General features: G+C 28.5%; 1 pseudogene; it reads right to left on the bottom strand.

Moving 5' to 3' along the window:
• Nucleotides 1-1513: 1513 nt before the first annotated feature.
• LOC103837316 lies at nt 1514-4019 on the bottom strand (annotated as a pseudogene).
• Between the last annotated feature and the right edge of the window lie 11565 nt (nt 4020-15584).

Below are 15584 nucleotides of genomic sequence, written 5' to 3'. Positions count from 1 at the left end.
CTTTCATGATAAAACCATTTCAGTTAATAAACATTCAAGCGTTTATCCCGAAACACTTTATTCATCGCCGAATCAGGTATTGGTTCATGTTGGTTTAGTATTGTTTTTGGTTTACTAACCGGTTTAGGATGGTCCTATTGTAAATATAATTTAAGTTGGTTTAGCATATATTATGTTTAAAATAACTTAAATTAAATAATAATAATATTATGCTTAAAATATAATTTTAGAGAGTTTTCAAATATAGTTTACAGAACAATATAGGTGATGAATTTAATTTATTAAATTCGTTTATTACTTAAAACTAAGTTTTTTTAAAAACATACTGAGTTATAAATATCAATGATGGATTGGTGAGTATAACATGAAGAAAAAAAATATAAATATCTGATTTTCAAGATAAGAAATTCAGCTTTTATTTAGATACTCAATATATAATATCTTAAATTATTTTTTAAAAAATATACATAATTTATATATATATATATATATATTAATCTTCCAAACTTAAACTATTATATTATATATGAATAATGTTTTTAAATAAAAATAATTTCCGATTTAAAATAAAAATAAAATAACAAATGGTTATTTTCAAATAATGGATGTAATTTACATTATACTATCATTTAACAAGTATTAGATACGTTTTGATATATCATTATTTTCTATTTCCAGAAAACAATAAATTGTTAAACATCAATATCATCTAAGTTAAGTATACGAACAACACAAATTCAAACATCACAAAAAATATTTACATAACCATTATAATACAATAATTTAATCAAAAAATACAATAAAAATATTAAAAAGAATAGTTATATACTTAATATTTGAAAATAAAAGATATTTTTGCTAAAATTGTACTTACCTGGCCAAGGAGATCGACAATCTTTTTACGGATCGATCGAATGTTGAGCATGTGGTCGATCCGAAAATACACTGGAGTTTAATAAAATTTCTAAAACATTTATTCCAACACTCAAAAGATAGTTTTGCTAAATATGATAACTAGATAGCCAATAAAATTACAAAAAAATATTTAAATAGTAAAAAATATGTTAATTTAACGTGTTAAAATTTAAAAATAAATTTTAATTATGACATGCATTTAACATTTATATAAATATATATCATAGCCTAAATATAAATAATTTAATAACTTAAATTAGAAAAAAATAAAAATCTCGGGCGTAGCCCGGGTTAATCCCTAGTACATATTAAAAAAGAATACTACTACTAGCAACTGCAACATAGATCAAATCCCAAGAAAGATGTGTCAATTGTCCATTAGATATACTCTCTCACACTAATATTAAAAAAGTTGGTAAAATAATATTTAATTAATTAATTCAATCAATTATGTAAAAAATTAATATTATTTGATTGGTTACACTATATCTAATCAATGTAAAAGTTATCTAGATATTTGGAAACTATTTATATTTTGAAACAAAAGAATTTTCCTTAAACTACTTACAATAACAAACGGAAGGAGTATCATGCATGCATCACACAAACATTATTTGCTTATTTTCTTTAATTTAAATAGCTAAAGAGAATTTTTGTTTTTATTGAACTAGTGACTCTACCAACAAAAAAAACTATAATCTAATAGACTAATACAAAGCTTATGCACAACCCCACCATCATTCACCCCTAATGGACAAAGATCCAATCAAGAAAAAAAAAATCTAAAAAAAAAAGCCTAGAAAGATCTCATCATCATCAGAAATTTACTCAGATTATTACAAGAACCCGTTACAGTCTTCCTTATGCATTCATCTTCCACTGGGCATTGTCTTTAACTCATGCAGTGTAGCTCTAATCTGCTCTTGAACCAATTCTAATCTCCTCGAGTACACTTCCAACTCAAGAATCTGCTGTCTCCTCCACCGTTCGTCCCCTACTCCTCCCTTACCCCCTCCACCACCAAACCCTATCTTCGCCATCAGCATTGGGCTTAACACACCCATACCATGACCACCACCTCCTGGATACCCTCCCGCCGCAGCCATCATCATCTCCTTGATCAACGGCGATACACAATTCTTCACCGTCTCTTCTATCAACCCCCCTAGACTCCTCCCATCACCAAAGGCAGCCACATTCTCATTGGCACCAGCTCCACTCGCCGTCGGCCCATCAGACAGAGAGATGGGCTTGTTGTCTTCATCGATCCTCCCTATCCTTGACCGCGATCGTTTCCTACTCACTGTCCCTTTCTTCTCCAACACGTTATCAGAATCAACGTCCACATTGGTGCTACTAGGTTGTTCCTCTAAATCTATTACATTGTTATCTTCGAACCCTATGATCTTCCCCGTTTGATTCCAAATCTTCCTAGAGATATCAAACGTGGCTTGATCATGAGGGCTCTTAAAGAACATCTCTTTACCCGAACCCATCTTACTCATCACGTTCCTATACTTCTTCTTCAGCCGACGAAGCTTCTCCACGAGCTGGTTCTTGTTGAACTCGAGCTGGAGTTTGGACTTGATCAGCTCGTAAAACGGCGCCGTATCGGGGGGATGCGAGCTGGTGCTGCCGCCACGTGACGTAGACGTAGTCGAGAAAGCCGCGGAGAAGCTCTATCTCGTCCTCGTCGGTCCACAGCCTCTGGAAGAGGCGCCTGGAGTCGTCGATCGGCGGCGGTGGCGGTGGTCTCAGGTGGATTATCTCCGTTGCGCGGCGCCGCTTCGGATCTGAATCGACGGGAATCGCGGCGGCGGGTAGGGAGGATCCGGAAGGGAGAGCGACGGTTACGGTGTCCTCCGCCGTCGCGGAAAGTAACGGAGAATTGAGTTCGTCGGCGGCGGCGACGTCTGGCTCAGGCATGACGTGCTGATCGTCGTCGGAATCAGACTCTCCGGCTACTCCTCCGCCGCCGGCGCTGCCGTTTTCCTCCAGCTCCGGCGATTCAACGGCGTCGCGTTCGTCGGATGTCATCTCCGGAAGATCGCAAACGCTTTGTTTGTAGCTGAGATCGAATCAGGAGAGGGAAGAGAAGAGAATCTACGACACTAGCGAGGGTAGTTTTGGAATTTAGGGAATACTTATGACTGGGCGTTGCAGACAAGTGGACCAGAGACTCGTTCCCGTGCTGTTGTGGTTTAGTTGAACCCCACTTTGATCATGTCCTAAAAGTCAAAAGTTAAAAGTCAAAAACTCAACCGCACACTCAGCTCACAAAAAAAGCGTTCTTCAAACGTGATTCTGTATTTGAATGTTCACAAACAGTCAACGTGGGTGTTTCTGTAACGTCTTTACTTTTTGTTCCATGGTAAACGGTTAAAGAAAATAGTGTTTCCGTTTAATAGTTTTTTTTTGGGTAAAAAACCAGGTCGGTAAGTCAGTCATAACCGCTTTATAACGGTTTGAACTGTTTAAAATCAGTTTAAAATCAATTTAAATTAATCTAAATCTGTCAAATCAATTGTTCATGCTAGTGAATCCACATATTTGTCTAAGTTTTTGATGTTTAGTTTTTATAATTAATCAAAATAATTTTAAAATAAAATATAAATTAAGATAATATAAATATAAAATATATAAAAATAAATATATATTACCTTAGTGCTTAAACTCCAAACAATACGTTTACTCGCTATTTTTAACAATTAGTTACGGTTTATAAACATTTTGACATTGGTTTCACATAAAAAAAATTGATTAAAGAAACGAAAATATTTCGATACAAGAGTAAGAAAGTATTTACCAGTCAATTCAGTTGGAAAAAAGAATTTAAGCTGTTTACTTTCTTTAAAAATTAACAGTTTGAAGCAAAGATTTATTTGGTTAAAGCAAAGTGCAATTCTTCTTGTAATTTTTCAAGAAGAAAATATTTTTGAGAAACGGAAAATATTAAGCAAACTCAATATTTTTGAATTTTTCTCAAATTTTTTTGAATTTTTCACATAGATTTTGAGAAAATTTCAAAAAATATGACAATATTGTTTTAATGCATAGTTGCAACCTGCACTAACATATAATAATGTTCAAAAATGTTTGGAGCCTTTGTTGTCTTTATTTCTCAAGAAAAGAATGAGTTTATAATGGTTATTCCATCGATTTAGGGTGTATTATGAAATTTTACTAAATTAATTGATAAAAAATTATAACGATTCTCATATACCATGAAAAGTGCTTAAAATACATTAATACAAATTTAGAATGTGTTTAGAAATTTTAAAACAATACTCAAGATTATAGGCTTTAGTATGATGAAGTATTTACCAAAAACTCAATAATTTCGTAGAGTTAACACAAAGATTTTGAGAAATTTTTTAAAAATTTGACAATATTGTTTTAATGCATAGTTGCATCCTGCACTAATATTTGATGATGTTCAAGGAGGTTTGGAGCCTTTGTTGTCTCCGTTTTTCAAGAAAATAGTGATTTCAAAGTGGATATTCTATTGATTTAAGGAGTATTATGAAGTTTTACTCAATTAATTGATACAAAAATTAGAAATTCTCATATACAATAAAACATAGCTTAAAATACATTAATACAAATGAAGAATATGGTTATAAATTTTAAAGCAACACTAAAGATTATAGGCTTCAGTATATAAAGCATTTACCAAAAACTCAATATTTTGGTAGGGGTTTAGCATATAGATTTTGAGAAATTTTCAAAACATATGACAATATTGTTGTAATGCATATTCGCATCCTGCACTAATATATGATGGTGTTCAAAGAGGTTTAGAGCCATTGTTGTCTCTGTTTTTCAAAAAAATAGTGATTTTATAGTTATTATTCCATCAATTTAGGGAATATTATGAAGTTTTACTAAATTAATTGATAAAAAAAATTATAACGATTCCCATATACTATGAGAAAACTTAAAATATATTAATACAAATGTAGAATGTGTTTAGGAATTTGAAAATAATACTAAAGATTATAGGTTTTAGTATATAAAACATTTACAAAAAACTCAATATTTTCGTAAGGAGATTTTGAGAAAATTTCAAAAAATATAACAATATTGTTTTAATGCATAGTTGCATCCTGCACTAACATATGATGATCTTCAAAGATGTTTGGAGCTTTTGTTGTCTTCGCTTTTTAAGAAAATAGGGATTTTATAGTGGTTATTCCATCTATTTAGGGTGTATTATGAAATTTTACTAATTTAATTGATAAATTTTTTATAGAGATTCCCATATACCATGAAAAGGAGCTTAAAATATATTAATACAAATGTAGAATGTGGTTAGAAATTATAAAACAACACTAAGATTATAGGCTTCAGTATATAAAGTATTTACTAAAAACTCAATATTTTCATAGGGTTTAACACATAGATTTTGAGAAAATTTCAAAAAATATAACAATATTTCTTTAATACATAGTCGCCTCATGTACTAATATATGTTGATGGTCAAATAGGTTTGGAACCTTTTTTGTCTCTATTTCTCTAGAGAATAGCGATTTCATAATGTTTAGTCCACTAATTTAGGGAGTATATAAATTTTTACTAAATTAATTTATAAAAACAATTGAACGATGTTCATTTACCATGAAAGAGAGTTTAGCATACATTAATACAAATGTAGAATATGGTTAGAAATTTTAAAACAACATTAAAGATTATAGACTTCAGTATATAAAATATTTACCAAAAACTCAATATTTTCGTAGGGGGGGTCAACACATAGATTTTGAGAAAATTTCAAAAATACGGCAATATTGTTTTAATGCATAGTTGCATCCTGCACTAACATATGATGATGTTCAAAGAGGTTTGGAGCCTTTGTTGTTTTTGTTTTTCAAGAAAATAGTGATTTTTAGTGGTTATTTCATCGATTTAGAGTATTATTAATTTTTACTAAATTAATTGATAAAAAAATATAACGATTATTATATGCCATGAAAAAAGAGCTTAAAATATATTAATACAAATATCGAACGGTTAGACTAAATAATCGATAAAAAATTATTTAACAAATTAAACTAAATATATATCTAAACTATTAATATACCATATTGTCAGTTCTTTATGTATTGTTTATTGTCCTATTTTGGTGTGGCCCCTTAACAGTTAGTAAACCTACCTACACTAAACCATTAATACGAATATTGCAATTCGACGTTAACTTCAATCATTCTAACTCTTCTTTCTCTTCCCTTTTAAAGAGACAGTAAAGAAGACATAAATGGTAGACATTCTGAAAGAATGTCATAATTGAAAAGATGAAAATTATATCATCCTTCCAAATTTTTATGGTACATTGATAACACTAGGAATCAAAGACTATGATCAAGATGAATCATTGGCAAGCATTGCAGAAGAATGGTGATATAAGTATTCTACATATATATTAAAGTGAATGTTTTACAGACATATTTACTAGGGTATTTTCTTAGTAATTTTGAAGAGTTAATTCATTATATTGGATTAAAAATCACAAATAATGTACTTGGGAGGGGGAAGTTAATGTGCAATACACTTTTTTAACAACGGTTTTTCCATTTAAGTTTTATGGTAAATTCCATAGTGAGACAACAAACCTTAGGAATTTTGTTTTGTATAATAGACCTCCCCACGAAAATAGTGAGTTTTCGGTAAATGATCTATATATGAAGCCTATAATCTTTTAATTCGTTTTAAAAATTATAACCACATTATACATTTGTATTAATTTATGATAAACTCCTTTTCATGGTACATGTAAATCGTTCTAATTTTTTATCAATTAATTTAGCAAAACTGCAAATACTCCCTAAATCATTAGACTAACCACTATAAAATTGCTATTCCCTAGAGAAACAGAGACAACCAAGGTTCCAAACTTCTTTGAACTTCATATTTTATTACATGATTCAAATATGTATTAAAACAGTATTTTCAATTTTTTTGAATTTTTTTCAAAATCTATGTGTTAACCCCCTACGAAAATAGTGAGTTTTCGGTAAATGTTCTATATATGAAGCCTATAATCTTTAAATTTGTTTTAAAATTTAAAACCACATTATACCTTTGTATTAATGTATGATAAACTTCTTTTCATGGTACATGGACATCATTCTAATTTTTTATCCATTCATTTAGCAAAACTGCAAATACTCCCTAAATCATTGGACTAACCACTATAAAATTATTATTCCCTAGAAAAACGGAGACAACAAAGGTTCCAAACCTCTTTGAACTTCATCATATATTATTACATGATTCATTTATGTATTAAAACAGTATTGTCAAATTTTTCAAATTTTTCTCAAAATCTATGTGTACCACCCCCCCTACGAAAATAGTGAGTTTTCGGTAAATGCTCTATATATGAAGCCAATAATCTTTAAATTTGTTTTAAAATTTAAAACCACATTATAACTTTGTATTAATGTATGATAAACTTCTTTTCATGGTACATGGACATCGTTCTAATTTTTTATCAATTAATTTGGCAAAACTGCAAATACTCCTTAAATCATTGGACTAACCACTATAAAATTGCTATTCCCTAGAGAAACGGAGACAACAAAGGTTCCAAACCTCTTTGAACTTCATCATATGTTATTACTTGATTCAACTATGCATTAAAACAGTATTGTCAAATTTTTTGAATTTTTCTCAAAATCTATAGGTACCCCCCTACGAAAATAGTGAGTTTTCGGTAAATGATCTATATATGAAGCCTATAATCTTTTAATTCTTTTAAAATTTATAACCACATTATACATTTGTATTAATTTATGATAAACTCCTTTTCATGGTACATGTAAATCGTTCTAATTTTTTATCAATTAATTTAGCAAAACTGCAAATACTCCCTAAATCATTAGACTAACCACTATAAAATTGCTATTCCCTAGAGAAACAGAGACAACAAAGGTTCCAAACCTCTTTGAACTTCATCATATTTTATTACATGATTCAAATATGTATTAAAACAGTATTTTCAATTTTTTTGAATTTTTTTCAAAATCTATGTGTTAACCCCTACGAAAATAGTGAGTTTTCGGTAAATGCTCTATATATGAAGCCTATAATATTTAAATTTGTTTTAAAATTTAAAACCACATTATACCTTTGTATTAATGTATGATAAACTTCTTTTCATGGTACATGGACATCATTATAATTTTTTATCCATTAATTTAGCAAAACTGTAAATACTTCCTAAATCATTGGACTAACCACTATAAAATTGCTATTCCCTAGAGAAACGGAGACAACAAAGGTTCCAAACCTCTTTGAACTTCATCATATATTATTACGTGATTCATATATGTATTAAAACAGTATTGTCAAATTTTTTGATTTTTTTCAAAATCTATGTGTACGAAAATAGTGAGATTTCGGTAAATGCTCTATATATGAAGTCTATAATCTTTAAATTTGTTTTAAAATTTAAAACCACATTATAACTTTGTATTAATGTATGATAAACTTCTTTTCATGGTACATGAACATCGTTCTAATTTTTTATCTATTAATTTAGCAAAACTGCAAATACTCCCTAAATCATTGGACTAACCACAATAAAATTGCTATTCCCTAGAGAAACGGAGACAACAAAGGTTCCAAACCTCTTTGAACTTCATCATATGTTATTACTTGATTCAACTATGCATTAAAACAGTATTGTCAAATTTTTTGATTTTTTCTCAAAATCTATAGGTACCCCCCTACGAAAATAGTGAGTTTTCGGTAAATGATCTATATATGAAGCCTATAATCTTTTAATTCTTTTAAAATTTATAACCACATTATACATTTGTATTAATTTATGATAAACTCCTTTTCATGGTACATGTAAATCGTTCTAATTTTTATCAATTAATTTAGCAAAACTGCAAATACTCCCTAAATCATTAGACTAACCACTATAAAATTGCTATTCCCTAGAGAAACAGACAACAAAGGTTCCAAACCTCTTTGAACAAAGGTTCCAAACCTCTTTGAACTTCATCATATTTTATTACATGATTCAAATATGTATTAAAACAGTATTTTCAATTTTTTTTGAATTTTTTTCAAAATCTATGTGTTTAACCCCCTACGAAAATAGTGAGTTTTCGGTAAATGCTCTATATATGAAGCCTATAATCTTTAAATTTGTTTTAAAATTTAAAACCACATTATACCTTTGTATTAATGTATGATAAACTTCTTTTCATGGTACATGGACATCATTCTAATTTTTTATCCATTCATTTAGCAAAACTGCAAATACTCCCTAAATTATTGGACTAGCCACTATAAAATTGTTATTCTCTAGAAAAACGGAGACAACAAAGGTTCCAAACCTCTTTGAACTTCATCATATATTATTACATGATTCATTTATGTAGTAAAACAGTATTGTCAAATTTTTCAAATTTTTCTCAAAATCTATGTGTACCACCCCCCCTACGAAAATAGTGAGTTTTCGGTAAATGCTCTATATATGAAGCCAATAATCTTTAAATTTGTTTTAAAATTTAAAACCACATTATAACTTTGTATTAATGTATGATAAACTTCTTTTCATGGTACATGGACATCGTTCTAATTTTTTATCTATTAATTTAACAAAACTGCAAATACTCCCTAAATCATTGGACTAACCACTATAAAATTGCTATTCCCTAGAGAAACGGAGACAACAAAGGTTCCAAACCTCTTTGAACTTCATCATATGTTATTACTTGATTCAACTATGAATTAAAACAGTATTTTCAATTTTTTTGAATTTTTTTCAAAATCTATGTGTTAACCCCTACGAAAAATAGTGAGTTTTCGGTAAATGCTCTATATATGAAGCCTATAATCTTTAAATTTGTTTTAAAATTTAAAACCACATTATACCTTTATATTAATGTATGATAAACTTCTTTTCATGGTACATGGACATCATTATAATTTTTTATCCATTAATTTAGCAAAACTGTAAATACTTCCTAAATCATTGGACTAACCACTATAAAACTGCTATTCCCTAGAGAAACGGAGACAACAAATGTTCCAAACCTCTTTGAACTTCATCATATATTATTACGTGATTCATATATGTATTAAAACAGTATTGTCAAATTTTTTGATTTTTTCAAAATCTATGTGTACGAAAATAGTGAGATTTCGGTAAATGCTCTATATATGAAGTCTATAATCTTTAAATTTGTTTTAAAATTTAAAACCACATTATAACTTTGTATTAATGTATGATAAACTTCTTTTCATGGTACATGGACATCGTTCTAATTTTTTATCTATTAATTTAGCAAAACTGCAAATACTCCCTAAATCATTGGACTAACCACTATAAAATTGCTATTCCCTAGAGAAACGGAGACAACAAAGGTTCCAAACCTCTTTGAACTTCATCATATGTTATTACTTGATTCAACTATGAATTAAAACAGTATTGTCAAATTTTTTGAATTTTTCTCAAAATCTATAGGTACCCCCCCCCTACGAAAATAGTGAGTTTTCGGTAAATGATCTATATATGAAGCCTATAATCTTTTAATTCTTTTAAATTTATAACCACATTATACATTTGTATTAATTTATGATAAACTCCTTTTCCTGTTACATGTAAATCGTTCTAATTTTTTATCAATTAATTTAGCAAAACTGCAAATACTCCCTAAATCATTAGACTAACCACTATAAAATTGCTATTCCCTAGAGAAACAGAGACAACAAAGGTTCCAAACCTCTTTGAACTTCATCATATTTTATTACATGATTCAAATATATATTAAAACAGTATTTTCAGTTTTTTTGAATTTTTTTCAAAATCTATGTGTTAACCCCCTACGAAAATAGTGAGTTTTCGGTAAATGCTCTATATATGAAGCCTATAATCTTTAAATTTGTTTTAAAATTTAAAACCACAATATACCTTTGTATTAATGTATGATAAACTTTTTTTCATGGTACATGGACATCATTCTAATTTTTTATCCATTCATTTAGCAAAACTGCAAATACTCCCTAAATCATTGGACTAACCACTATAAAATTGTTATTCCCTAGAAAAACGGAGACAACAAAGGTTCCAAACCTCTTTGAACTTCATCATATATTATTACATGATTCATTTATGTATTAAAACAGTATTGTCAAATTTTTCAATTTTTTCTCAAAATCTATGTGTACCACCCCCCCTACGAAAATAGTGAGTTTTTGGTAAATGCTCTATATATGAAGCCAATAATCTTTAAATTTGTTTTAAAATTTAAAACCACATTATACCTTTGTTTTAATGTATGATAAAACTTTTTTCATGGTAAATGGACATCGTTCTAATTTTTTATCCATTAATTTAGCAAAACTGCAAATACTCCCTAAATCATTGGACTAACCACTATAAAATTGCTATTCCCTAGAGAAACAATGACAACAAAGGTTTCAAACCTCTTTAAACTTCATCATATGTTATTACATGATTCAACTATGCATTAAAACAATATTGTCAATTTTTTTGAATTTTTCTCAATATCTATGTCTACCCCCCCCCATACGAAAATAGTGAGTTTTCGGTAAATGCTCTATATATGAAGTCTATATAATCTTATAATTCGTTTTAAAATTTATAACCACATTATACATTTGTATTAATTTATGATAAACTTATTTTCATGGTACATGGACATCGTTCTAATTTTTTTATCAATTAATTTAACAAAACTGTAAATACTTCCTAAATGATTAGACAAACCACTATAAAATTGCTATTCCCTAGAGAAACGGAGACAACAAAGGTTCTAAACCTCTTTGAACTTCATTATATTTTATTAAATAATTCAAATATGTATTAAAACAGTATTTTCAATTTTTTTGAATTTTTTTTCAAAATCTATGTGTTAACCCCTACGAAAATAGTAAGTTTTTGGTAAATGCTCTATATATGAAGCTTATAATCTTTAAATTTGTTTTAAAATTTAAAACCACATTATACCTTTGTATTAATTTATGATAAACTTCTTTTCATGGTACATGGACATCATTCTAATTTTTTATCCATTAATTTAGCAAAACTGCAAATAATCCCTAAATCATTGGACTAACCACTATAAAATTGCTATTCCCTAGAGAAACGGAGACAACAAAGGTTTCAAACCTCTTTGAACTTCATCATATGTTATTACATGATTCAACTATGTATTAAAACAGTATTGTCAAATTTTTTGATTTTTTCTCAAAATCTATGTGTACCCCTACGAAAATAGTAAGATTTTGGTAAATGCTCTATATATGAATTTATGATAGTGAGTTTGAGAAAAATTAAAAAAAGTACCCCCCTACGAAAATAGTGAGTTTTCGGTAATTGCTCTCAAACTCACTATCATAAATTCATATATAGAGCATTTACCGAAAACACACTATTTTCGTAAGGGGGTACACAGATTTTGAGAAAAATTCAAAAAATTTGAGAATACTGTTTTAATACATAGTTGAATCATGTAATAAAATATGATGAAGTTCAAAGAGGTTTGGAACCTTTGTTGTCTCTGTTTCTCTAAGGTATATCAATTTTATAGTGGTTAGTCCAATAATTTAGGGAGTATTTGGAGTTTTGCTAAATTAATGGATAAAAAATTAGAACGATGTCCATGTACCATGAAAAGGAGTTTATCATAAATTCATAAAAATTTATAATGTGGTTATAAATTTTAAAACGAATTAAAAGATTATAGGCTTCATATATAGAGCATTTACCGAAAACACACTATTTTCGTAGGGACACATAGATTTTGAGAAAAATTCAAAAAATTTAAGAATACTGTTTTAATACATATTTGAATCATGTAATAAAATATGATGAATTTCAAAGAGGTTTGGAACCTTTGTTGTCTCCGTTTCTCTAAGGAATAGCAATCTTATAGTGGTTAGTCCAATGATTTAGGGAGTATTTACAGTTTTGCTAAATTAATTGATAAAAAATTAGAACGATGTCCATGTACCATGAAAAGGAGTTTATCATAAATTAATATAAATGTATAATGTGGTTATAAATTTTAAAACGAATTAAAAGATTATAGGCTTCATATATAGATCATTTACCGAAAACTCACTATTTTCGTAGGAGGGTACACATAGATTTTGAGAAAAATTCAAAAAATTTGATAATACTGTTTTAATGCATAGTTGAATCATTTAATAACATATGAGGAATTTCAAAGAGGTTTGGAACCTTTGTTGTCTCCGTTTCTCTAAGGAATAGCAATTTTATAGTGGCTAGTCCAATGATTTAGAGAGTATTTGCAGTTTTGCTAAATTAATGGATAAAAAATTAGAACGATGTCCAAGTACTATGAAAAGGATTTTATCATAAATTAATACAAATGTATAATGTGGTTATAAATTTTAAAACGAATTAAAAGATTATAGGCTTCATATATAGAGCATTTACCGAAAACACACTATTTTCGTAGGGGGGTACATATAGATTTTGAGAAAAATTCAAAAAATTTGACAATATTGTTTTAATGCATAGTTGAATCATGTAATAACATATGATGAAGTTCAAAGAGGTTTTGAACCTTTGTTGTCTCTGTTTCTCTAGGAAATAGCAATTTTATAGTGGTTAGTCCAATGATTTAGGGAGTATTTGCAGTTTTGCTAAATTAATGGATAAAAAATTAGAATGATGTCCATGTACCATGAAAAGAAAATTATCATACATTAATACAAAGGTATAATGTGGTTTTAAATTTTAAAACAAATTTAAAGACTATAAACTTCATATATTGAGCATTTACCGAAAACTCACTATTTTCGTAGGGGTTAACACATAGATTTTGAAAAAAACTCAAACAAATTGAAAATACTGTTTTAATACATATTTGAATCATGTAATAAAATATAATGAAGTTGAAAGAGGTTTGAAACCTTTGTTGTCTCCGTTTCTCTAGGGAATAGCAATTTTATAGTGGTTAGTCTAATGATTTAGGGAGTATTTGCAGTTTTGCTAAATTAATTGATAAAAAATTAGAACGATTTACATGTACCATGAAAAAGAGTTTATCATAAATTAATACACATGTATAATGTGGTTATAAATTTTAAAACGAATTAAAAGATTATAGGCTTCATATATAGATCATTTACCGAAAACTCACTATTTTCGTAGGGGGGTACACATAGATTTTGAGAAAAATTCAAAAAATTTGAGAATACTGTTTTAATACATATTTGAATCATGTAATAAAATATGATGAAGTTCAAAGAGGTTTATAACCTTTGTTATTTCCGTTTCTCTAAGGAATATCAATTTTATAGTGGTTAGTCCAATGATTTAGGGATTATTTACAGTTTTGTTAAATTAATTGATAAAAAATTAGAACGATGTCCATGTACCATGAAAAGGAGTTTATCATAAATTAATACAAATGTATAATGTGGTTATAAATTTTAAAACGAATTAAAAGATTATAGGCTTCATATATAGAGCATTTACCGAAAACTCACTATTTTCGTAGGGGGGGGGGGGGGGGGGTACACATCGATTTTGAGAAAAATTCAAAAAATTTGAGAATACTGTTTTAATACATATTTGAATCATGTAATAAAATATGATGAAGTTCAAAGAGGTTTGGAACCTTTGTTGTCTCCGTTTCTCTAGGGAATAGCAATTTTATAGTGGTTAGTCCAATGATTTAGGGAGTATTTGCAGTTTTGCTAAATTAATTGATAAAAAATTAGAACGATGTCCATCTACCATGAAAAGAAGTTTATCATAAATTAATACAAATGTTTAATGTGGTTATAAATTTTAAAACGAATTAAAAGAATATAGGTTTCATATATAGAGCATTTACCGAAAACTCACTATTTTCGTAAGGGGGTTCATATAGATTTTGAGAAAAATTAAAAAAATTTGACAATACTGTTTTAATGCATAGTTGAATCATGTAATAACATATGATGAAGTTCAAAGAGGTTTATAACCTTTGTTGTCTCCGTTTCTCTAGGGAATAGCAATTTTATAGTGGTTAGTCCAATGATTTAGGGAGTATTTGCAGTTTTGCTAAATTAATGGATAAAAAATTAGAACGATGTCCATGTACCATGAAAAGAATTTATCATACATTAATACAAAGGTATAATGTGGTTTTAAATTTTAAAACAAATTTAAAGATTATAGGCTTCATATATAGAGCATTTACCGAAAACTCACTATTTTCGTAGGGGTTAACACATAGATTTTGAAAAAAATAAAAAAAATTAAAAATACTGTTTTAATACATATTTGAATCATGTATAAAATATGATGAAGTTCAAAGAGGTTTGGAACCTTTGTTGTCTCCGTTTCTCTAGGGAATAGCAAATTTATAGTGGTTAGTCCAATGATTTTAGAGTATTTACAGTTTTGCTAAATTAATGATAAAAAATTAGAACGATGTCCATGTACCATGAAAAGAGTTTATCATAAATTAATACAAATGTATAATGTGGTTATAAATTTTTAAAACGAATTAAAAGATTATAGGCTTCATATATAGAGCATTTACCGAAAACTCCCACTATTTTCGTAGGGGGGTACAATAGATTTTTAAAAATTCAAAAAATTTTGAGAATACTGTTTTAATACATATTTGAATCATGTTAATAAAATATGATGAAGTTCAAAGAGGTTT

This window comes from Brassica rapa, chromosome A09 (genome assembly GCF_000309985.2).
Source record: "Brassica rapa cultivar Chiifu-401-42 chromosome A09, CAAS_Brap_v3.01, whole genome shotgun sequence".
Lineage (NCBI taxonomy): Eukaryota > Viridiplantae > Streptophyta > Magnoliopsida > Brassicales > Brassicaceae > Brassica > Brassica rapa.
Note: the sequence above shows the minus strand (reverse complement) of the source record. Positions and strands in the feature narration are given on the sequence as shown.